Source organism: Vespa mandarinia, chromosome 5 (assembly GCF_050613455.1).
Source record: "Vespa mandarinia isolate Hongniang chromosome 5, ASM5061345v1, whole genome shotgun sequence".
Lineage (NCBI taxonomy): Eukaryota > Metazoa > Arthropoda > Insecta > Hymenoptera > Vespidae > Vespa > Vespa mandarinia.
In genome coordinates this window covers 212419-237798 of record NC_140814.1, presented here as the reverse complement: position 1 = coordinate 237798, position 25380 = coordinate 212419, and the positions used below count along the sequence as shown (strand labels likewise).

Below are 25380 nucleotides of genomic sequence, written 5' to 3'. Positions count from 1 at the left end.
AACGATTCTAAAGAATGACCCGTGCTTGCCAGATAATTATATCTCACGACTACCAATCCAATTGAGTCTATCTTTGATTCTTGTCTATATTTTATTTAGTTTATATTTTGTTTTGTTTTTCTTTCTTTTTTTTTATTTTTTTTGTAATGTTTTTAATTGTATTTATTTGTATTTTGGTGTAGTTTCTCTCTCTCTCTCTCTCTCTCTCTCTCTTTTCCTCTTTTTTCATCTTCGACATATTAAGAATCTTCAAGATATCTTGCTTAATAAGACTTTCTTCGATGAAACGATTACTTTTAAAGATGATGCTTGGGATTGGCAGCACATCGAAATCCGAAGTACAGGTAGGTATCAGTAATACGAGTGGAATATTAATAATATTGAGAGAGAAAGAGAGAGAGAGAAAGAGAGAGAGCAAGAGAGAAAGAGAAAGAGAGAGATAGAATTAATCGAAAATCCCTTTTGGCAAACGCACTGATAAACAAGGAAATCCGATTCCAAAACAAAAAGCATCGGCGACGTGTCTGTGCACCATCGACCGCCCCATTGATTATCAACTTAAATTTAAATGAAATTAAACACAAGTACGTTTATACCGAGCTGTTTTGCAATTTCGTTGGAATTAACTATTTTGGTGGACATGGTCGTAATTCGATTGGAAATAAATATGAAATAGAAGAGACGATTAATTGAACTACCAACCAATGATATTGGATATTATTTTATTAAAATGGAACGGCCGATGTAAATTGTCGATCAAATAATTCTACGTCTCTCTCTCTCTCTCTCTCTCTCTCTCTCTCTTTCCCTTCCTCTTTCTCTTTCTTATACTTTTATATATATGCATATAAATTCGTTTTGTGATTATATAATATATGTATATATCTATATACATACATACATATATATATATATATACATATATACATATATACATATATACATATATATATATATATAAATTTTGCACCCTCGATAAATCTCGATACAGTTAATGGTTAAAGTTCTTTCCATGATATAGTAGGGATCAGATTGAAGGAAATCCTTGGAAATTTTTCATTCGACCTTCTTCTCGATCTCCGAAATACGATCAGTTGGATAACTTCAAAAAAAAATCAGATTTTCTAGTCACGTGTACCTAAGGATTATTCAAGATCTCTCGCTTTCTGGAAGTGAATCGAATAGAGCTTACTTTATTTCATATAACCACATATAATAAACGTTTCTTTTTATCAGCTTTATAATATTTTTTATTTTCTCGATTGAAAAAAAATTGTAATTTTCTTTTGAGAATGGTAGCATTAATCTTACGCTATTACCAGTGATTATTATATTACATTGTCTCAAATTTATGCATATTTTCATAAGGAAAAAATAAACATATATTAAAAACGTAATCCTTTTTTTTAAAGAACGAATGATAAGACTTGTTTATTGTATCATTTGTACAAATAATATTTGAACATTTTTTTCCTGATTTTGTAACGAGACTTGTTATCAAATTTTTACAGATGCAAAGTCGCCGGACGATAAAAATATCGAAAAAAGTGTCTAACGCGAGTAGAAAATAAAGCTATGGTCAGGAAAAGTTATTGGGCTACCTTTATCCCCTTACATTTCCTCGCTCGTTGCCTCTCATTCTCCCTCTTTCCAAAAATCAATAGCTATGCTGACGGCCATCGCAATAGACATTATACAACGTAATTGTTAAATAATTATACGAAAATTATCAATCAAGTACAAAAATAAATGTTCCATGATTCCTTCGATAGAGATATTACATGTATAATTGTACGTATATTTAACCCGTATATACGTAAATATATATATATATATATATATTTTTTTTATAGTTGATGTAACATATGTTACATGCGTAATTACATAATTAATCTTATAAAACTACCTTATAGTATAACTACCCTTATAGCTAAAGAAATGTTTTATGATTTTCATTCGAAGTAGAAGAGTATTCGTCGAGTTACCAATTACTATTTTGTAATTATATTTGGAATGTCTTTATATCATCTACGAATTAATTTCTGAAGCAAGCCTGTCTCGTTATCGGAATGTATACTTCCATCAGGCGAACTCAATTTCGAGTTAAACAAGAAGCATCTTTCCATAATTTACCGTTGCGTAAAATCCAACGTCAAAGGGACTAGCGCTTTTTAAGGGTCCTGTGCCTTCTTAAAGGCTTCGATATATGCGTCGACATTCAAAGAGAAAATTGCTTCGACGCGAAAAGGGGAGCATCCCTTGCAATGATTTTCCTCGAAGATATTTTATCCTTAAGAAAATCTGTAAACATATAAGGAGCAAATTTTCATTATCAAGATATTATAAAAGATCTCCATCATTTATAAATTTAAAATAATAAAATTAAATGATTCAACAATTAGAATAATGTTTAATGATTAATGTTAAAATATATAAATTTCATTAAAAATTTTATTTGCTAAATAGTTTAAACAAGATTTTAATTATTTTTTTTTCCATGAATCATTTGATATTATAAATCTTTTAAATGATCTACAGATATTTAACAAATAATAACATTTGAGAAACTAAACAAACCAACATATGTATTCATGACATGAATACTATAGTAATATGGTTAGAAAATTCTTTGTATTAGATGCTGCCATCTAACGGAGTTATATAAGAATTAGTTATCGATGGCGAGTAAATATTTGGCAAAATACTGTCGATAAAAAGAATTCTGATACTTTTAATTCGCCTAACGAGAATTGTTTCAAAGATAGAATCTTCATTCGATATAGCAGATAACTGTACTTTATCTTAATGTAAGATATTAAAAAAAATGTTTCTCTTTACATTAAAATATTTTGTCTTCCTATCATACATATGATATCGTCCTTGAACAAATTCTTTAAAATTACATTTTTTTATGAACTTCTAAATGGAACATCAATATTTTTCTTATAATAATAATTTCGAGAAGTTATACTTCGTTGCAAATTTTAAACTCACCAATTATGTGACTATTCTATGCATTAGCAGTCAACAATGTTGTACCAAAACAGTTAATAACAGGTCAAGGATTCTGGAAATTCAATTAAAAATTTGTTATATTATTTATTTGGAATCTATTTTGACTAAAACATCAAAAGAATCAACAATAGAACAATTTTATTTTAATTAAAATATCAAAATAACCAACCTGATTTTACTATAGTTGAGAATTTGACGAATACTTGAAATATAATTAGAGATATTCATTATCATTTTAACTTTTTCAGTTTTTAAAAAGCATTTATTTCCTTTGAAAAAAAGTCATGCCAAAGAAATGATGTCTTTGAAAATAATTTATACTTAAAAATAAAGCTTTTTCAAAAATTTGAAAATCCATATCATCGGTTATACTCTCATCTTTGTCATTAAACATATTTTTTTCACATTATCTATTTTAACTAATCTGTAAATACAAAAATTATTTTACTTAGATAGATGAATATTTTTAACTTGTATTTAATCTTTCAATTGTTATTTTCAAATTTCCATGCCGCTTCTTTTCCCTTTGAACTTAAAAGATAAATACAAAGCAATTGTTTTCGAACTGTATAAATCTATCGGAACTTTTAATTCTTCAAGCTGCAAAAGCGATTCTTTTGACAAAAGAATCAGTAGCTAAAATTGTATATTTATGTGAAAAATTGTTTTTTGACATGAATTGAAGATCTTTAAAAAAAAAAAATTTGAGATTATTTTTTATGAAATTATATCTAAATGAAGATAATTTTAAAGGGCAAAATTTATACGAAAAGGAATTTCTTTCGACAAATTTGATGAGAATAATCTTTCATCTTGAATCAAGAATCTTGCTAAATGTTCCCTTTTTTTGTAAAAATTCTGTAAAATATTTTGTTCAAATAAAACGTAAGTACATACGTATTATAACGAAAGATTAGTATATAACCGTTTTCGTGAAAAGCAATTTTGTGAAAAGCACAATAGCACCTTCTTATCGTTTGTGTCGATTAAACGAAATATACCTTCAACTACGGATTTATAAGGCATACGTATTTTAATGTTTGGATTACAATAAGATAAATCCGTGTTCTTTCTTGTGTGTGTGCATGTAAGCAATTCCACGAAAAAAGTAAAATGTGCGTAATTAATGCGAGTTACGTGGATTTACATTTGGAAATTTTTTGCTCGTAATTCTCTTAATTGACTTTTATAAACAATAACTCATCGAAAGATAAAAAATCGAGTCAGGAGATGACATGTAAAAAAATTTTTTAAACTATTATTTTCTTTCCCTAAAACATATAGTAAAAATGCATACATTCGGAATCAATATATGCTTGAATGCGAACATTTTTTAAAATTCTATTTCTAATTAATCTTTGAAACTAAAATACGACTAAGCAACCCGAAATGACTAATTGAAATGACAAGCTGTTGATGAAAATCGATTGAATATTAAAATATTTAGAAGATCTTATGAATAAAAAAGCACTGTCTGATACTGATAGAGATCCATAAAAGATTATTTTTTTTAGAATTTCGAAAATAAAAATTATAATTTTATTATTCTTTTTATCTCTAATTAAAAAAAATTATCGACCAGTACAAGTGATTTTGTTTATATAAAGATATAAAAAAAAGTCTTATACTAGTGCTTTCCTAACCTAAGTCAACACTAATGCCTTTTTTACGAGACTATAGTTAATATCGAAGTTAATAATATATTATCAAAGATAAGAAAAATTTTCATCATATTTGAACTGACAATGAAATTTTTTTTTTATACAAAACTACTCAGTTATAATAAACATGCATATAACATGGATGATACATTCATTGTAAAATGTATTCTGTATGTTATTTTCAGATCATATGTATCGCTAAAACATCTACTTACTTGCCGTTTAATGTAACTAATCAAAGTAAAAAGTTTTTTATGTATTCTATAGTGAAATTGTGTTTAATATTTCGTTGAGTTACTTCTTTCGTTGGAACATCACACATTCGAGATGAGAATCTCATTTTCTGGTATAGTGTGAATAAAATTCTAAAGATTAACAAACTGATTGAAAAAGATAGTGCGAATAAGTCAGTGTTTATATATACAATATCAATTAATAAATTGATGATACAATTTTCAAATTACACATGTTAATAATGAATAATTTTATTATTTATCAATTAATGAAAACTTCGAATTTTTTAATGGAATTTTATGGATAAACTTGCAAATACAAAAATAAAAAAATTAACGAAGGGTTTTAATCGGTTTTATTTTCAAATAACAACATTTTGTCATTGCTTTTTTTTTCTTCAATTAATACGTATTACGTATACTACTTATAAACGCTTTCACGTTTCTTCTTTATTTTATTTTTTTGTATAATTATAATTTATATATACAATACTTCTTGGATGAATATAATGTTTATAGTTATACTTTTCTTTATTATTATTATTTTTTCAGATTTATTGCAACTGTCGATGTATGAAAATAATCATTGAGATTGCAAAAGAAAATATATTTTTTTATGGCAACTTTCGTACGAAATTGTGAATAAGTTATCCGTTGTTTTCTATTTTCTACTGTTTTCTTTTCTTTCCTTTTTATTTCGTATTATAAAAACTATTGCAACTTCTTTACAGTTAAATTACATTTTCTTTCAATCGTAGATATGTCCTTGTTGAACGTTTTCTTGTTTCCTTTTGTCTAATAATAATTTCATCATTGTTTCGCGCGCGCACCAAATAGAGTCAGTATTTGTTTCAAAGCTACATTGTTTATAATCAGGTAATTGATCGGTACGATTACTAAATCGCAAATCATCAAATGTAAATATTTTTATTGATAAATCGCATCATGAAGAGTCAGTGAAAAAGTAAGTACCAATTAGAATTAACCTCCAGGATCGTGAACAGGAGCTGATCTGCATATGTAAGTATTTATATATTTATCATATAAACTAAGAAAGAATAAAATATCAAATGATAATATAATTGTCACATCAGTTTATGAATTAACAAAATATATTTATTTTTCAGACTCAAAATTATGGAAATAGAAAACAATATCATATGCTACGTTCCTGTAGTCAACGAAATCTTGTGAAATATATATGTAAAAGAATCGTGAGTAAATTATTTATATTCTTCTGAGTATCACCTATCATATCGAAGGATAAAAGGTCTGAATTGACACGGGTTGCCTAATAATATTGACGAGCAACAGTAACAGTGACAATAAATTTTTGTTATACAATACAGCTTAGAAAAGCCTCTATTTTGTCCCAATCAAGAAAACAAAAATTTTATTTACTAATTTATTCGTTTTTAAGTATTTTATTCATCATCATTAAATGAAAATATGAATAAACAATATACGGACCAGAAGACATTTCTCGACAAGCAAAATTTTCTGTTGAAACGATTTTTATTTATTAATGTTTTAATATAATTCTATTTACGTTTGAATAAGATCTCTTCTTTTAATTTTCTTTTTTTTTTAATCAGACATAAATATATTATTATGTATATCTTACATTCTTGTAAGATTGAAAGTAATTTTTGATATATTTACATATTTCTCTCTTCCTCTCCACCTCTCTCCCTCCCTACCACTCCATCTCTCTCTCCCACTCTCCTTCTCTCCCTCTCTCTTCGCCCCTCTCCCTTTTCCCCTCTCTCTCCCTCTCCCTTTCTCTCCCTTTTTCCCTCTCTCTCCATCTCCCTCTCTCTCCCTTTTTCCCCCTCTCTCTCTCTCTCTCCTCTCTCTCTCACTCTTTCATACTTGAATTTCCATTTTAATAAAATTTAGAGATAATGAATTTATTATCATTTTCTTCTTTAGATGCTCATAAAAAATTGTAAAAATATTTTATATTTTTATTTACTTTTCTTTTTTTATATATAGCATTGCACAAAAATTGAAATAAAGTTGCTAGCTTTCAAGCAAAAAATGTCAATTAATAATTAATCTACATAGTTCAAATTTTTCAGGTACACAAGCATCTCATCCATTTTGTATTACATGTACGCTCGAATTCATTCGAGTGTCCAGATGCTACCCGTATGAATGAAGACTGATATTTTGTATATATTTGTTCATTCATTGATAAATTTTGTAACGACTGACAAGTATTTAATGTGTAGTACATGGTGTAATTTCCACAGCGTTTGTGTGTGTGTGTGTGTATAATATTTATAATTTTAAATTTCAAAGCATATATGATCCACGAATATTACATATTGCTACCATTTTCAAATATGTACAGACATTCATAATAAAATTTGGGGCCAATTTAATATGAATGATATGATATACTTATATGATGTTTCTTCTATTACACGTGAAGCTGTATGAAACAACCAACACAACTTAGACGCAATGATTATATATATTATATATTATATATAACTATTATCCTGATAGTTGTTTTTCTATTGCGTTCGACAAGATTATTCTTGACGTAATCAGTTTTTTGTCGATTTTCAATATTAACTTTTTCACAATTCGTAAATGTTCCATAAAATGTTTTCATTATTTTACCCATTGGCTGAATAGTAACAAACATGATTTGTGATATTTTCATTCTCAATTTGTTAATTATCATGTAATTACGTTTTCTTTTGTATGTTTTAGGAATAAATTATTTTAAGGTATCTAGAATGCAGACATAAAAACTATTAGATAATTCATGTTAAGAATACCTAGTCTTCATTACCCTGAGCTTTCTCTACATACCTATTCATTTAAGGAAATATATGTCATCTGGATCACAAGATTAGATTAAACAAAATCTAATTTAAGTTCAAATCTTATGGATTATCATTAAATTCGGAAAAAAGTTGCAAAATATAGATTACTTTAAATATGCTTTGCTTTTCTAATGCTCTACTTTGCAACAATTGATGTATTTATGTTAATGTATGATTTATTTGAGTTTCAGGAACAGGTTTCAGAAATTATAATACAAATTTATGAATCAAGTGGATTATTGTCATAATGGAAAAAAGTTACAAAAAAAATATAAATCATTTTAACCAATTTTTCTCTTTTTGCATTTATTATTGACACAAGAATTGTTTAAGTTGAAAATATATAATTCAAGTTTAAATCTAATGGATTAATATTAGATTTAAAAAAATACTAGAAGAAAATAGATTATTAAAAAATTTTCTCCACTTTACTAATGACTAATTTTTTGCTGATATATACATTTATGTGATCATGTAGTGCATCATAATAATAGGAATGCGTCATTTAAAAAAACATGAATGATTGGATGATCCATCCTGATTAAATATTAGTAAATTATATAAATGCAATGTTTATATGTTACATATGAATAATATTTTAATCATAAATAATACATGCTATACTATCATACAATAATATTTCAAATTCCAAATACAAAGAAGCAAGCATAATAAACTTTATTATAGTATCATATTTATTACTTGATAAACTTACGCGTTATATTTGACTTAGGTTCTCTCAGGAAGTGACCTTTTACAGTCACCATAGTGTTTGAGCCATTGCTTCTTTTATTTCTCTTCTTAAAGACCTTCAAAAACAAAAGAATCTTCAAATTTTTCTGCTTTTTTCATATTTAAGTAAACTCACAAACTCGGAGAAATTTTTATTACTAACTTTAAATTTATCTATATAGATATCATCTAGAACAACTTCTCTTTTTGGACTTTCACCATCCATCATAAAAATTGGATTGTTTATTTTTATTGGAAACTTTTATCTTTTATCTTTGCCATTTTTTTCAATTCTTTGTACTTCTTTATCATCCATTGTTTCCAACTTTTTAATATCATTCTCCCAACATTGTTCTTCTTTATTTTGAAGTGTAATTGTCTATTTGCTTTGCTTCCACAATAAATGTTTTCTTCATTTGAAAGACAATCAATTATAAACAATAAAAATTTAATTGTTTACATTGTTTATAATTGTTTAATTATTTTAATTGTTTATAATTGTTTAATTATTTTAATTGTTTATAATTGTCTAATCGACATATCGTCGGTTAGACATGTTTGATACTATAAAACGTAAAAATTGTGAGATTACGATTACTTCCTCTATAAAAAGAAAAATCGAATATAGTTGACCATTTCAAGATATGTAAAGCTAAATAATTGGTATACGCTTATAACTAAGTCTTTTACTTAACGACGAATCACTCGATCGAAAGTTACTTTATTCAAACGAGAGGTTAGTACGATTAAGAATTTAACATAATCATAACATTAAAAAAGTAAAAAAATTATTCGCATTACTCTCGATCTTCACCTTTTTCATAGTTGTCAAATACGAGCATTGCATAAATTGGTTACGAGGTAGATCTACCTTTCACAACATTTTTAACACCTCTTTTTCGATGTATGATTTATCGAGAACCGCTCGAGAGAAAGTTCCTATATCGACATACTTTTAAGGCTGTTCATTATCCCTGGTATTTTAATTGTTTACGGCATCAATAAGATCAGGCATAATTCTTGATCGATTTTAATGAACAAAGTCTCATTTTAAAGATAAAGGTTTAATCTACGGCGCTATTTAGGGGGAATTTTTAAAAAGCTTCATTTTCTTTGAAAAAATCGTGTTAAAAAATGGTATTTTTTCAAGAATTGTTTATGTACAAATAAAAAGCTTTTTCAAAAGCCCGCTGAAAAGACACCGTAAATTAAACCTTCGTCTTTAAAATGAGACCTTGTTCATCAAAATTGGTCGAGAATTACTTCTATTCTTCCTGATAGTGAAATGAATGAAATACTGTTTTCGATATTTTTCGTGAAGGAAACGTTTAGTACTGTGACGCCTCTCGAAATTTGTGGCAAAAGAGATGAAGCTCATACCCTCACTACTGACTTTCATATCACGCTTGAATGATGTATGTTTATGTCCGTGAAGTAGCGATAGCTGCTTGGTTGTGTGCATAAATAGCTGATGCTCAGATTTTTTGAATTTTTCCAAATGCAAAGAAATAGGTTTCGCGATGCTTGCACGAAGAAACTACGGTAACAACTCACTCGATCAATTTAATGAGGTTTGGCCAGATAATTCTATAGCAAAAGTAAGGAAATACAATTAACTACAAATAAGATAAAAACACGAGTTCCTTTCCATATTATCTACGAGATTTTTCTCCCAATGCTATTTTGTTATGCTTTTCTCTGTAGAAATTCACTTCATATTATCACTATTATTACTATTATTACTATAATAATAATATGTAATATAATAATATAATAATATGAAGAGTAATAAGAAGAAACAGAAGAATATACTTATATTATATACATCATGACATATATGATCACGGTAATTTATGATAACAAAAGAAGAAAAAATATATCAATTTACGTAGTGGTTGATGCGCAAATTCTCAACAAATCGTGTCCTTGATAATTTCGATACATGACAGTTCATCTAATACAAACGACATATAAAAAAAGTACGAAACGTTTCTTTTCTTTTCGTTCGCTATTGTTTTCCTTTGTCTTCCCACTTTATGATTGTAATGCATTTGTTATTTCTTGATCATGATCAGTAGAAGCTAATTGTCTTTACTATTATAATATAAAATATATTATATATCTAGATGTATATAAATAATATTTAACACTTTAGCGAACGCTAGCGGTTCAACAGCATACGCACGTCCGACCAGCCGCTCAGCCGCAGATTTTCCCTGGCGCCGGCTGTTTTTCGGTCTAGATCATCGCACGGGAGTGTCTGTGCGTTTCGTATGTTCAGATAGAATTGTCCGCTTTCTGTTATTATAAGATATATTATAGGATAATTAGATTTAATAAAACGGTTTATTTTCAAGATATTAATGATAAATTACATTTATTTTATCTATTATAATGGCTTTCAGTTTAATAATTATGTAATAATACCATAATCTATATATTAACATACTTGAAATAAGAAATAATTAATATTTTTTCAAGGTATGATACCGTTCAAAACAACTAACTTTATATAGTGGAACATTGCAAAATTTGCAAACAAAACATGTCCTACTTCTTTTTTTTTTGAACAGCACAAACTCTACATTGTTTTCGGGGTCTCACACTTCGACTGCTAGTTACTATATTTATAAGTTTATGTTTTCCAAAATTCGAGAGTCTTCCGGGATTGTCTAATTTGGGTGCTCTCCTTGTGGGTGTAGAACTGGGTATATCGTCATCTTGTTTCATACAATTAGTTTCATTATCTTCTATCCACGAAAGTGCAAACTTGTACGTTCAGGAAATTCTTGTACGTAATAGTTTTTCCGTTCAAAACTGTGTATGCTTTAAATGAATTAAAAAGCGCACAGTTTATAAAAAACATTACCATCCGTTCATTTTTTTTTATTTTTTTGTTTTTCTGAAAATGGGATAGTATGGTAGATATTGGTCAGCGCGATCTACGCCCTTCGTATATCTGTTATAATCTATAATGGAATTAGGCTTTTGTATTGGGGCATTTGATCTTTTACTTCTGCTTGTGGATTCCTTCAATTGTGCAGAATGTATAATAGATATCATATTTACATTTCTTCTACCATTATTCCATACTTCTAACAAAATTTGACGATTCCTACGGAATTTGTGCTGACCTCTTGAAAGTCGTAATGTTTATAGTGATGGAGGAACACCTCTATTTTTTCGAATGGTTCCACACACTCGCACTTTATTTCGCAGTAGAATTTTAGCCATTTTTACGCTATTATAATAATTATCTTGATAAATGTGGTGGATAAATATGGTTTTATATGATTCAATAACCATGATAGGCTATTTTTAGGTAGCCCCGAGAAAAAAGCGATTAATAGGCTATCGGTCGGTAGGCGTTGTCGATAAAAAGCCGATTAATAGGCTATCGGTTGGTAAGCATCAGCAACAAAAAGCTGATAGGCTAGGCTATCGGCTAATAGCTAATAGGCTATCGGTCGGTAAAGTGTTAAGTACACTTTTATTGTTATTATTAAATTGTATTATATTATATTATATTACATTATATTATTAGGTTGGAAACTAAAACGGGCGTTGAATGAAAAGAAAAACTAAACAAAAATGTCCGTTTCATAGTTTTCAACCTAATACATTATTATTATTATTATTATTATTATTATTATTATTATTATTATTATTATTATTATTATTATTATAATTATTATTATCATTATTATTATTATTATTATTATTATTATTATTATTATTATTATTATTATCATTATTATTATTATTATTATTATTATTATTATTATTATTATTATTATTATTATTATTATTATTATTATTATTATCAGTAATAGTAATACTAACATATTTTTATTAGTAGTATTAATAACTATAGTATAGAGTGAACTAGTCCTACAGGGGCAACCACATAGAAAAAAGCGCTGGGAGTCTATTTCATAGATAGTGTGGAAATGAACTCATATTTTAATTTGTATTAAAAAATATAATATATAAGTATTCATCAATTATTTTTAAGAAGAAATTGGACAAATTCTTATTTTTATCATCGAATTATATACTAATTCTTATATGTGTCAATTGTATTTATTATTTTCTATGCATTTATCGTAAAACAAGTGCATACCGTCGTCGTATTTAGCATGGATCACTGCGATACGTACGATAACATCAGAGAAAGATATACTTATGAGAGACTGGAAAGTTTGAATTCACAGTCTATTGAACTACTTACTCTAGTTTACAAATTGTTATGTAAAAATCAGTTGTTATGTGTGCGTGAGAGAGGAATAATCAACAACACAAGCTTATACACCGATATGATAGAGGCATGGTAGGGACAGCATTCCCCGCTTTTATTTGTAGTTCATATTTTATCCATATTTATCGCTGAAGTCACACACGCTTTGAACAAAAGGTAGTGAACTTAACCGTTTGCGTACCGGAAGTTTTGACAAAACATGATCGAAAAACGCCAAGGAGCGCGATCGCGCTTCTTCGATTAGATATCGAAAAAAGCCGAAGAGCGCGACAGCGCTTGTCATGTTCAATGCAGTAAACAACGAGGCCGCGCTTCTCATGTTTGTTTCTTTTATACCAAATTCAGTTATGAATGAAAAAAAAAATATATATATATTCTATTAATTTAGAATAGGTAACAACAAAATACGAATTGGTTTACTGATAGCGATGCGACGTACATGCATCTGAAAGGCTGAGCGCGTTTCGACAAATTTCGGGCGGGGCCGTCATTTATTTGTTTCGGCCAAATGCTTTGGTTTTTTTCGACACAAAATCTGAAGAGCGCGAAAGTGGTTCGTGGTACGCAAACGGTTAATTACGGCACGAAATCGCCTCTCTCTCTCTCTTCCTCTCTATCTCTCTTCCTTTGGTAAATATACCAGCCGCAATTATAAGACAGGAAAGAAACCATCCATTGGATTTCGATACATCGAAATGCTTTTCGGAGCATTAATTCCTTCATATGCTCGCTATTTCACCAATACTTCTTCTCAATACTTCTTCTTCTTTTTCTTCTAGAAGAAAAAGAAGAAGAAAAATAAAAAGAAAAAAGGAAAACCGATTAATAAACGTTACGCATTAAATTTTTCCTAACTCAATGATCTATATCGAACGATCTGATATTTACGTATTCCATTCGATCTCGATATTCGGTAAGATTGACTCAAAGTATGCTTCTATTTTAACTCCATAATCGCTTATTTTCTGTTTCCACACGGCAGTTTCCGCATGCGGATCAATGAAGTGAATGTTGGTTTCGGACCGCTTGCTCATAAGAGAGAGAAAATTTTTAGGAAATGTATATAGTTAAGTCCACCTTTTCGATTGCTCTATCGATTTTTCATTTCAGAGATCAAATTATCCAATTCATTCGAGATAATTTTAATTGAAATCGCTCGATGCGAATCCACCCTTACGTATTTTATGATCGAGCCACTGTAACGGACATTTAATTGCGCATTTATGAAAGTTCAACCTGTCGTATTCGCCTTTCGTGTTTAATCTGCAAACCAGGTCATCGAATATTGATCACAAGTAGCCTCGCGCGCTCCTATGATATTTGCCGTCGAATAGGACGTTAACGCACGACGACTTTATCGTGCATTTAGTTGATAACGCCGATGTAAATCCTATTTTCGATAGAAAATATAAATGAGTAAGATGAAAGGAGAGCAAATATATATTTGATTTCGTTTACATCCAGCGGAAGCCAAGCCGTGAGTAAAAGCGAACCATCGTAAAAATGAATTATTACGTCTAATTCAACTTTCAAAAGGACACTGCTCGACATTAGTTTCACACACGTGTGTTCCTACGCCCGTTATTATATTTATTTGTGCCTTTGCCGCGAGAAGACATGGGTGCGGATCATTCTCTTCACGATTATGATGGATTATTGTCCTCTGGTTCAAAATGCAAATTCCGCATGAAATTGAAATTGTTCTAAGATAACTAAGAATTCAATGTAGGAGGATTAATTCGTTTCGGACAAGAGTCTTCGTAGATTTTACATTATTTCCCGTAGCCGATAAGCAGATCGAGATTCCGTAGGAAATTCTCGGAAGAACATTAGGTCGCGGAATAGAAAGTCTATTACACAGGCATTTAATGATACAATTCGATCCAACGAGATTTGTATCTCTATCTTCTCCCCTCGTGCTTATCTCTTATCGTACTTATTTCTGATCCAAAAATAATTTAATGGTCAAAATAAAAAGTACTATTATTTGTGGTATAATACCGTGGAATTTCGGTCACTAAGTTATGAAACAATAAGAATCTATTCGTTAACGCTGAAGCGTAGCCGTCTGTGATATACTCTCTGTTTGTGATATAAAAGAGTCGACGAAACATCGATCGCGATCAACTCTGTGACTTTCTTGGCCGATTAGGTATTAGAGAATAAGTTTAACGAATAATTGAATTTTTATTTCGGATGAGAGGTATCCTCGACTTATGAAATTTTTATTCAACTCGTAAGTTCATGTGCCGTTATCGCAAAAGTGATTTTTTTTAACAATCATCTTTTTGGTGTATAAATATTAAAATGACATCATTGTTTTTGAGTGACATATGAAAGACCCTATACTTGATACCTGTACCTATCAAAGTTATTTAATTTTGGCATGTTATTTTAGAAGTGCATGAATGTAATCTTTCTATATTCAATTCCTTTTATTGGTATCATATTCTTTACTGAAGCTGATCATTCGATGAGTATATCAGTACCGATTAGAGCGGCAGGAGAAGTCGTCAAAATGTTTGATTTTCATCAATTATTAAACTGCCTTTAATATCGAGTCCGTATTCGGTGAAGAATTATCTAATTGCCAATGGTTCTTTTTCAATTCCCCAGCTGGTATTATTATTTGAAGTAGGGATATCGAGTTGACTTCATTAATTTTGAACATGAAGTGCGCGACCTGTTTTTATATATCGCTCTGAATATTAAAGTAGTTATTTTCGACACTGGTCATTCCATTCAAATGATGTAGTTTATCCACGAGTTTCACGCTCGATTTTGAAGGAGTTCTCTTTTTTCAATAACTCTAAAAATTGTTTTTTAGCATACATTGAGTACTTATTACATAAATCAATGAATATAAAAGGAAAATTTTTTAATGGGATGCAGAGGATTTCTTCTTTTTTTCGAATTGCGAACTCGACTTTTTTTATTTACATATTATAAAATAAAGTTGTCTGTATCTTTATTTGACAATCTATCATTAATTTTACTATGCATCACATCACCGGAAATTATACTGGTAAATATGCACTTAAGTACTTTTTGCACCTAAGTAGGGCAATATTTTCTTCCTTGGTAGCATTTTTTTTTAAATTACTTGTAAGATTAAACTAATAAGCTTACTAAGCGTTATTCAACTGTATTAAGAATTACTATGTATATATATAAAGATATGTATACAATCATAGTATATAAAAGTAAATATAAAAATGATAGTGTGTATTTCAAACTAATAAACAATTTGTTTGTTGTATTTGAATTTTAATTAGAATTTAAATATAATTGCAAAAAATTGGTTGATTACATTCGTTTATATCGATGCAATAAAAGGAGAACTGACGGTATCGTCCAGTCTCGAACCTACGATTCCTGTATTACGTTTTCATTTATACATATATATATATATGTATACATATTGGGTTGGCAACTAAGTGATTACCGGATTTCAAATAAGAAGGAAACGACAAAATCCGCAATCACTTAGTTGCCAACCCAATATATGTATGTATCTAATCTTTATTAACAATATAATAAAAATATACATCTATATATTTAAAAAATTAAGTATATAAAGGTATTTATAGTCTTTGGGTTTAAAAATGTAGTACCTACTTAATTATTGACCTCTATCTACTTATGTAACTGTAGTTTTGGAATTTTTATAATATCTAAGTATATAATATATAGTATAAAAATATCACATCTCTGGTATTACATAATACTAATTATCTTATAACATGTACATGTATAATTTACATGTACTAATTATGTCTTAATTATAGAGAAACAAGTTAGAAAAGTCTACCTACAGGAATTATTTTAAGTACTAAATTAAGTACTAGAGAAATCAGTCTTTATATAAATTAAATATTAATAGTTTGTCATAAAGCAATTTATATTTGTACTCGAAGGAATTGTAGCATCTTATATTAGTAATATTTTTTAGAAATTCATTGTGCTTTAACTGATTTTGATAAAATCTTTCTATTAATCCTTTAATAGAAAGAGTAGAAGATAGAATATTAACCCTTTAATATGTTTATCTATGCATTCAAATTCTGCTTCTTGATGTTGATAAGCTTGGTATGTATTTGTTGACTAATAGTCAATCATTTTCAGATATTTACTTTGTAAGATTTAGAGATGTTTCATATAATTGCGTTATAATAGGTTATATTAAACTAGGTTATGTTAAACTGGTGCTATATATGCTATGATAGATTTCAGTAAGATTTCATATATTAGTTTTTTCTTTTTAACAGAGAGCAGTGAGTTATAGATTAGTCAATATATCTATTTTAGAACAGAGTATACTTTTCTAATTCTTTATTTTATATGCATATGATAAATAAGTTTAGAGTCCAGATGAACTACTGAATGTTGGTGATGTTAAATTTCTCTAAACTGTTATCAACTGAAAGATTTTGATATCTTTCTTTTCTTTTTGCAGGAACTATTATTTCTGTTTTTACTGCATTTACTGATATTTTTCAATGTTTGTAATAAACTTCTAGTTAATATATGTGTTTTGTATTAGTTTTATTGCTATTATTACAGGAAAAGAACATCCATATATAAAACACTCTCACTCTAATTTTTTGTTTGCTAACTTTTCTTCTACTGATACGATTAAATATTTATTATTTAGATATTAGTAAATGAATTTAATAAATATACTATGGTATTTATGTAATATCATTTTATAGAGAATACTATCGATCTATATATATGTTTTCTATGTCTAGTAAAGCCATAATCGTTATTTTGTTGATATTAATTTTAATGATGATTAATAATAGTCGGCTTATTATTTTTGCTATTTGCTGTACTGTGTTATGGTTTTCTCTAAATTCAAACTGTTTATCTATTACAATTTTTTCTTTTTTCTCGAAGTTATTCAGTCTTTTGTATATTACTTTTTCAGTTAACTTGCTTAATGTACAGAGTAATCTAATTGACCTATAACTATTTGTTTCGATCCTTTTTTCTAGGTTTCAGTATTGGAACAATATATCCAATTTTCCAATGTTTGATAAAATAGAATAATTTAGAGGATGCATTAATTATTAATATTATTTTTTTCATGAATTTTTAAAAAATTATATTTTGTATGTTATCTATTTCTGTTTTTCTTGTTGATAGTTTTTTTATTATCTCAATTAATTCTTTTGGATTAGTGAAATATTCATGAGATTTCTCTATTAATATATTGTTGTTATATTTCAACAATATTTTTCACATATATGCTAATAATATTATTTATATTTCTTATTTCTTTATTTAATTATATAGTCTTTAAGAATATTACTGTTATTGCTATTTTGGTGTTTTCTACTTCTTTGTTTACTGTTTGTTTTACTAACATTTGTTTATCTTTGGTTTTGACTTGTTTTGTAACGTAATAGTGCTTGAATAGTTAATATTATTGCCAGTAGTCGTTCTTGGCTTTTATATTTTGCTTACACTAACGAATTTGATATAGTTTCTAATGGTGAATTTGATGAATTCCTTAGTATTTTTTTTCTATGTTATGTTGGTGCACAGAATTATTGGTGCCATTCCAGCCTGGTTACATATTTCTTGTATATGGAGGCATTGGTTGGATGAGCTCCATAGTTGAAATATTTTACCGATTATCAATGGTTTCTTATATTTTTTGAAATACTTTTGCACACATTTGCATATAATACTTGACATTTGATATTGAGTTGTTTATTTTAGTTTATATATTCTTTCCAAGTGATCTTGGATTGGACAGTTTATCTAAGCTATTTTAGTTGTATATTTGTAATAAAAGTGACCATAAATAATGGTTGTTTAGTATTTTAGATTAATATTTAGTATATTAGATTAATATTTTGCTGAATCCAGATCTTCCAATTGCTGTTTGATATCTTCATTGATTGCCTTTTTATGTAATCTATGTTCTTCTCTTGATACTTTTATTTGTATACACGTGAAAAAATACATTGCTTTGTTGCGAGATTGATTTCAGTTTTTCGTAATCGTTTTGACTTGCAGTAAATATTTCTGTGAATTCCTAGTGGTATTTAATGTGGAATTCTTTTTTTAATATATTATTTAACATCTTTAAGAATGTAATATGTTCTTTAATTTGTTAATGCTCAATTAATAGAAGTGGTTTTTTTTACATTAATTATTTTTTGGTTTTTTATACTGTCATCCAAATCATCATTGTCGGTTTTATAAACTCGACATTTGAATCACGATCGTATTTGTATGCCATTGCTTAGTATCTGTTTTTGAATATAAAAAGATCTTATCTCCTTATTTTGTATAAATTGTTTTTTCTTTTCCATTTTATCTTCCATGTTTATCGATTTTCTTTTCCAAAATGTTATGGCATTTTTGTCAAAATCTATTGTTAGCTTTATTTTTATGCATAAACTATTCTTGAGAAAATATCATTTTTTGACATGATTTAATTTAAAAAAGTATTAATATTATTTGATAAAGGAATATACCAATATATTTATATACTTTAGTAAAATAAATAATTAATAATAACCAATATAAGAGGTGGAAAGGAATAAAGAATTAACCATATGGAAGGTTTTCTAGAGACAAAAGCAAGGAAGAAAACGAATGAGAAAGATAGTAGAAAGAAGAAAGGATTATCAAGCACATATCAAAGTGCTTTGACAACTATGCTTTGACAAAGTATTTTTAATTGCATTGCAAATTTTAGTTTATCATTAGTCATATGACTTTTAGTTGCCATACTCTGCAATTCAATTCCATAAGTCCAGTTGGGTTTAACTACTGTTTTATATATCAGAAATTTGTTATCTATATTTAACTTTGAGTTTTATTTTACTTTGTATGTGGCAGTTTCATGTTATGTGTTACCAAGTATTTTATTATTTCCATTTGAGATGTCATAGTTTAATGTTATAGCTGAAACAGTACTTTTCTTTAAGGTGAACGTTATATGCTTACATTTATCAGTATTAACTTTTATTCTCCATGAATTTAGCCCTGATTAAGAATATACTATTGAAATATAGATGATGCAGTTTTAGGGTTTTCGTGCGTGGACAAAATGACTATCATTAGCAAATATGTACAATGTAATATGACGTGTAGTAGGAACGTCAATTGTATAAGGAATATAAAGAATAAAATGCCTTTGAAACTTCTGTTTCAATATTGTTTATGTTCGATATTGAACTTTGAATCTTTACAAAGAATGTTCTTTCTAGATATGATTTAATGAGTTTGTAGTATGGTGAAGGAAAGTTTTGCTTTATTTTTGTTAAGAGATTGACGTGCCAGATTGATGTGCCTATGTCTAAAAAATGAAGAGTGCAATATTTCTTTTCCTTGAAAGCGTGAGTGATCTTATTTATTACCCTGTGAATTTGTTCAATAATAATAAATTTATTTCTAAAATCATATTGAAACAGATGAATTAGTTTCATCTATGTTATCTTACAGTAGGTTAAATGAGTTTTGGAGAGGCACGTTCCTTAACAATTTTTCGTTTTTTGTTGCTGAAGTGTTCATTGATAGATTTTTAAGTGGATAGATTTTTTGTTTCTTAGATAAGGTACTATAAAATGGATAATTAATATCTATAGCATTTTTCAGAGTTGTTATATTGTTATTGTCTTATTGATTTTTAATGGTATTGACACACACAAATAGCGATGGTAGTCAATTTGCACGGAGAGTCTTCATCCGTTTCTTCCTAATCATCAAAATTATAGATCCACTGGTTACGAAGAATAAGGGCGGCGGAACAAGTCTAGTATACCAATGAAGGCCGTCAGTAAAATATTGTTCGCCACGTTTCTGCAAATTAATGGAAGAAGACGAATTTTTTTGAAGGATCCCGTAAAGTTTGTGAGGTAGATACACATTAATGAATATAACGTGAATTTAAGTTATCACTTCAATAAAGTATATTTATTGAAGTATGATACAATTGTGATGTAATTATTGTGTAATAACGATTTAGATTGTGCTGGATACCTCTATTTGAGGCATAGTCACTGATATTGTTAAGACTCGGTTGTCTTACTGATGAGTCTGAATGCTTGGATGCGACTGACTAGATTTTTTTTTCGAACTATCAATGAAAATATTAATGTATTAGGAAAGGGAAATGGAAAGAGAGGAATTTAAGTAAAAAGTACCTGGAACAGAAAAGCAATATTCTTATTGGTATTGTGTGCATAGTTCGTTCGAAATGTTTGACCAATCTCATGCGTCGTCCTTTGTCCTGAAGACCGTGTGGATCCATGAGTATTGCATTGATATTTGAAAGATAGGAGCTAGACAAACCCTTGAGAATCAACGTACGAATACCAATTAGCTTTTATAAAACGATCTATCACCACTGTTCAACTATTTACTTATTTTTATACTTCCATTATTCTGAGAGAAGAGAGAGAGAGCGAGGGAAGAGGAGAGAGAGAGAGAGATTAGGCGTGTCCTTTCTAATCTTTTTTCGCAAGTTCGACGTTCAATCATTAACGCGTATCTTTATGAATGACGAACTTAGAAGATTAAACAGCGATTATTAATAAATATGAATGCAAACATTTTGTGTGTATTTAAATATATATATACACACTTCCATATATGTACATATATGTATATACATACATACATAAATCGCAGTAAAAAAATGATACTCGATTTTTCGATCCTTAACTAAAGAATATAGAACGTTTAGATCTTAGTCAGTTAAAGAAGAAAAAAGAAATAACTAAGAAACAACTGATAATAGGATCGACAAAAATTAAAAGGGCTTTGAAGTATATACTATGTTTATTTTTCTAATTCTCTTATAAAAAAAAGTTATGAAGAAAAAAAAATGCATACGTACACAGATACACGAAGCCACATAAAAAAATCTCTCTTTCGTATTGTTTCCGAATTTTTGAAAAAGCTGTATTTTTTTTTTAAAATCTTGTTAAAAAATTTTTATTCTTATTTGTATTTTCCGAGAATAGTTCATGCACGAATAAAAACATTTTTCAAAAATTCGGAAACAATACGCGATAGATTAAATCTTCGTTTTTAAAATGAGACCTTGTTCATTAAAATTGGACAAGAATTGTGTCTGTGCTTATTGATGGTGTAAATCATTATAAAGTCAGGGGTAATAAATAATCCTAATTTCAATTTAAAATCAGTTTAAACTAACCTTTAAAATGTATAGTTTTGTACTTTTTCCTCATGCTTTTAAATTTGACAAGGCCGTACTTTGGCCAATATTTTACTGTTTTGTATTTTAGATCACTATTCAACATTAGTTTTTCCTGTAAATGATTATACTCAAGAATTCCTTTGATTTTGAGGTTGAAATCAAATATATTACTTTGATCGTCTGTTTCACATCTTTCCGTATCATGTTCACAAATATAATCATTTACGTGATCAATAATCCAACATCATTGATTACTGTGTTCTTCAAGAGAAGGAATACGATTATGATCGAGTTATAAATCAAAGAGACTAATTTGATGTAAATGTTAAAACCACATGAAACACAGAAAAAATGGAGCAAGCAGATCTCTTGAAAGTTTTCGAATTCGTTGATGAAAACTTTTTTAGTGTTTAATGCTCTAATTGTTAGTAAATTTTGAAGCGCTGCGTTAATATGATACGGGTGATTAAGCTTTTGGAAATAAGAAGATAATCAATTAATGAGAAAACTTAAACATTAGCATTACACTAATCTACTTATTTCTTTCAAATGTTTAACTTTATAATTGATATAAAAATCTAGAAGAAGCCAATGAGTTTATGCTTCCTATTATTATTATCGTTATCAGTCCAATACTAAGAATTATAAAATAAGACATACTGTATCAAGGACACCAGTATTTTTGAAAAATTTTAAAGAAGGCTAAAAATTTATTGACGTTGAAAAAGAATATTCAATAAATTTATCTATCTGAGATACGACTAAGCATATAATTCTATGAAATATGCTGGCATGCAGTTTTCTGGAAGCGTGTAATCAAACTCTATAGTAAGAAAACATTTATAAAAACCATTGTTTTAAAGTTGTTAGCCCGCTACAGACATAAATTATTTTCATGTAATCCAACGATCCTTTCCATGCAAATAGAGGTCAAATTTATGTTTCCTCGATGTTGGCACTACTGATTGCTATTCGTAAAAAAATTAAGAGTATAACCATCAATAGCAACAAAACATTCCTACTCGTCTTGAAATAAAAGACGTAAGGCTTAATAGACCTATGACTTTTACCATATCAACAAGTGCCAATGTTTTCGTAGATAATCCATTTATATTTTTAATTACTATGCCTTTCAAATCTTCGATCTCCCCTCCATACGTGGATTCTTCATTCTTTTCGAGTTCCATTTTCTCTATCATAAATTTGATGAAGCCAACACTGGAAGCTTGGAGACTATTAAAATTCAGATTTCTGTACACCGCTCTAAACTAAGCCATGCAATCATTTGACCTGTACACTATAGAAACTGTAACTAATGCGTCACTAAAATTTTAGTTTTATTTTTCAGATATCTATATATGCAATGCTTAAAATTTCAAATAGATATGATGGAAGAAAAGAAAAAATGTTGAATGATTCCAAAAAAGATAAAAAGATGATACTAAATTAACAGCAGGTAGCAATTAAATAAATCTAGTACAGAACAGAGAGAATTGGAAAGCATTAGATGAAGTTTGTCTTTAGCAATGCAAAATTACAACTTATGAACAAGAAGAAGAATTTCCAACAATAAATAAAGATCCACATCAGCATAGACAGCTCTAGCGAGATTGATAAGAGCACATTGGCCACTGCTCAAACCTATCTCTCTTCCAACGTTGTATCATTATAAAAAAACAAAACAATATTCTCATTCAATTAGCAAGCCTAAATAGTTTGCTTGCAATAAGAATTATCCATGCTACGACCAAAGATTACGTTCTGTCTGATTAAAGAAGCAAATATTCTCTTGAAGTATCATTTGTAGTAAAGTATTTTTTCCACAATATATCTTCTCCACAATTTCTACTAATCTAACGCATACAATTGATTATATTTACACTGCTCTCATAGCTTCACTTTTACAACCGTTACATTATTCAGTATCACTTTATGTGATCTAATCTCTTGAGTCTTTTTCTTTTTTAATCTGTGCATGCATTAATGTCATGAATTTTTTGATATGACGCATTGATACAAGATCTTCAATTAACTGATGAATACCTGATCCATATATGTCATGGAACTTCGAACGAATATTAAGAAATGACGTTATCCTGAAGGCTTACTACAACGTAATTAAAAGTGACAACATACATCAGAATTTATATGAACAAATAGACATATGATACATAACTTTAGTCTAATTTGTTGCACTATGAAGTATTTCTTCATCGTATTTATTTCCTTCCTAAAAGAGTAAAGAATAATTGATGTTGAAATATAATTAAAAAAGAATATTTGACTAAGTAGATGGTAAAGTATTTATATGTAATATTATTTTAAATACACTATAGGACGTATTGATTTTTTAAATAATCATAACCATTGATGAAATGCTTACTTCTTGTTTTCCTTATTTTCGCAGAAAAAGTATTTCCCAGACGTTAATTTCTATGATCTGTACCTTAATGATTTGGTTGTTTATTAAACGTAATCTTTCGTCTGTTCCTTTGGTTAGTAACACTATCAGCTTTGTTTTTTTCATTCCAAAGTACTCTAAAATGATCGGAAATTATTTTGTTCAGTATGATCATTTTCTAGGTTTCTGAAAGAGAAATGTACTCATCTTGAAAAGGAACAAAATTCCAATCTAATTTTTAATAGAGAATATGGGCAATAATCAAGCATTCTTTATGACTCTTAAATTATTTTATTTAATCAACTTATTTGATTATTTCGATAATTTTACGTGTATATCACTATTTATAATTTATAATTATATAATCTATAAATAATAAATTATAATGTATGTTATTTATATAGGAAGAAATGATTGGAGATAAATGTAACAATTTTTAACAATTTAATTTATAACTGTTTATTGTAGGAACTATTTTATATAGGTTTAAAAGCAATTAAAACAAAAGTAAGATGTTATAGTTATTTTTGTTCATTCAATCTTTAAATAAACTTTTAACCTACTTTGTCTCTCATTAAAGACATTAACAAAGGAAAATTAATATTTCTTACCAACTGTTGTTCCACTAAAGAAAAACGGGTTGTACAATTTGAGCCTTTTTTCTGAGCATCTCTCCATAAATTAAAGTGTAACAGGCTATTTTCATTTCCATTTCAAAAAGTAAAAAATTTAGCAAAGATAAATGGAAAATGAAACAATTTATAAAGAGAAATACATTTCTGGATCAACTTCTTATTATTTGTTTAAATAATGTAAGAGATTTTTGAAGCAGACTTCTGTAACAGATTTCTATAAACAATATATCAGAGCAATGTAACAGTTAAGCAATTCTGAAATATAGGAATTATTGTCATATATCAATATAGTTTAAACTTAATTAAAACAAGGTGAGAAATTATTTTTTAATGTGAATATTTAACACCTATCACAATTCATTTTTTTTATGAGAAAAGAAAGAAAAAGATTTATAAAAACGTAATATTCTTTATACATAAG

At 28.2% G+C, this 25380-nt stretch overlaps 4 long non-coding RNA genes across 9 annotated transcripts; 1 reads left to right on the top strand and 3 right to left on the bottom strand.

Annotated features, from left to right (window-relative positions):
• Positions 1–1924: 1924 nt before the first annotated feature.
• LOC146872977 (uncharacterized) lies at positions 1925–10123 on the bottom strand. Of its 2 annotated transcripts, XR_014982197.1 has the most exons (4): positions 8645–10123; positions 8465–8558; positions 2995–3067; positions 1925–2301 (listed from the first exon to the last, which is right to left on the bottom strand). It is a non-coding gene; the product is annotated as an uncharacterized LOC146872977 (long non-coding RNA). The 2 variants fall into 2 exon arrangements; XR_014982198.1 differs by lacking the exons at positions 1925–2301; positions 2995–3067 and having other exon boundaries at positions 8374–8558; positions 8645–9084; positions 9296–10123.
• A 6062-nt stretch (positions 10124–16185) lies between these two features.
• On the top strand, positions 16186–24738 carry LOC118448132 (uncharacterized). 4 transcript variants are annotated; one of them, XR_014982209.1, is made up of 5 exons: positions 19452–19686; positions 19774–20097; positions 20476–20616; positions 20727–24218; positions 24331–24403. It is a non-coding gene; the product is annotated as an uncharacterized LOC118448132 (long non-coding RNA). The 4 variants fall into 4 exon arrangements; XR_014982211.1 differs by lacking the exon at positions 19452–19686 and adding an exon at positions 24507–24738 and having other exon boundaries at positions 19990–20097; positions 24331–24418; XR_014982212.1 differs by lacking the exons at positions 19452–19686; positions 19774–20097 and adding an exon at positions 16186–16246.
• On the bottom strand, positions 20094–21275 carry LOC146872976 (uncharacterized). 2 transcript variants are annotated; one of them, XR_014982207.1, is made up of 4 exons: positions 21136–21275; positions 20905–21053; positions 20741–20837; positions 20094–20560 (listed from the first exon to the last, which is right to left on the bottom strand). It is a non-coding gene; the product is annotated as an uncharacterized LOC146872976 (long non-coding RNA). The 2 variants fall into 2 exon arrangements; XR_014982206.1 differs by lacking the exon at positions 20741–20837.
• On the bottom strand, positions 22045–23129 carry LOC146872975 (uncharacterized). The gene is made up of 3 exons (XR_014982208.1): positions 22994–23129; positions 22774–22891; positions 22045–22184 (listed from the first exon to the last, which is right to left on the bottom strand). It is a non-coding gene; the product is annotated as an uncharacterized LOC146872975 (long non-coding RNA).
• Positions 24739–25380: the final 642 nt, after the last annotated feature.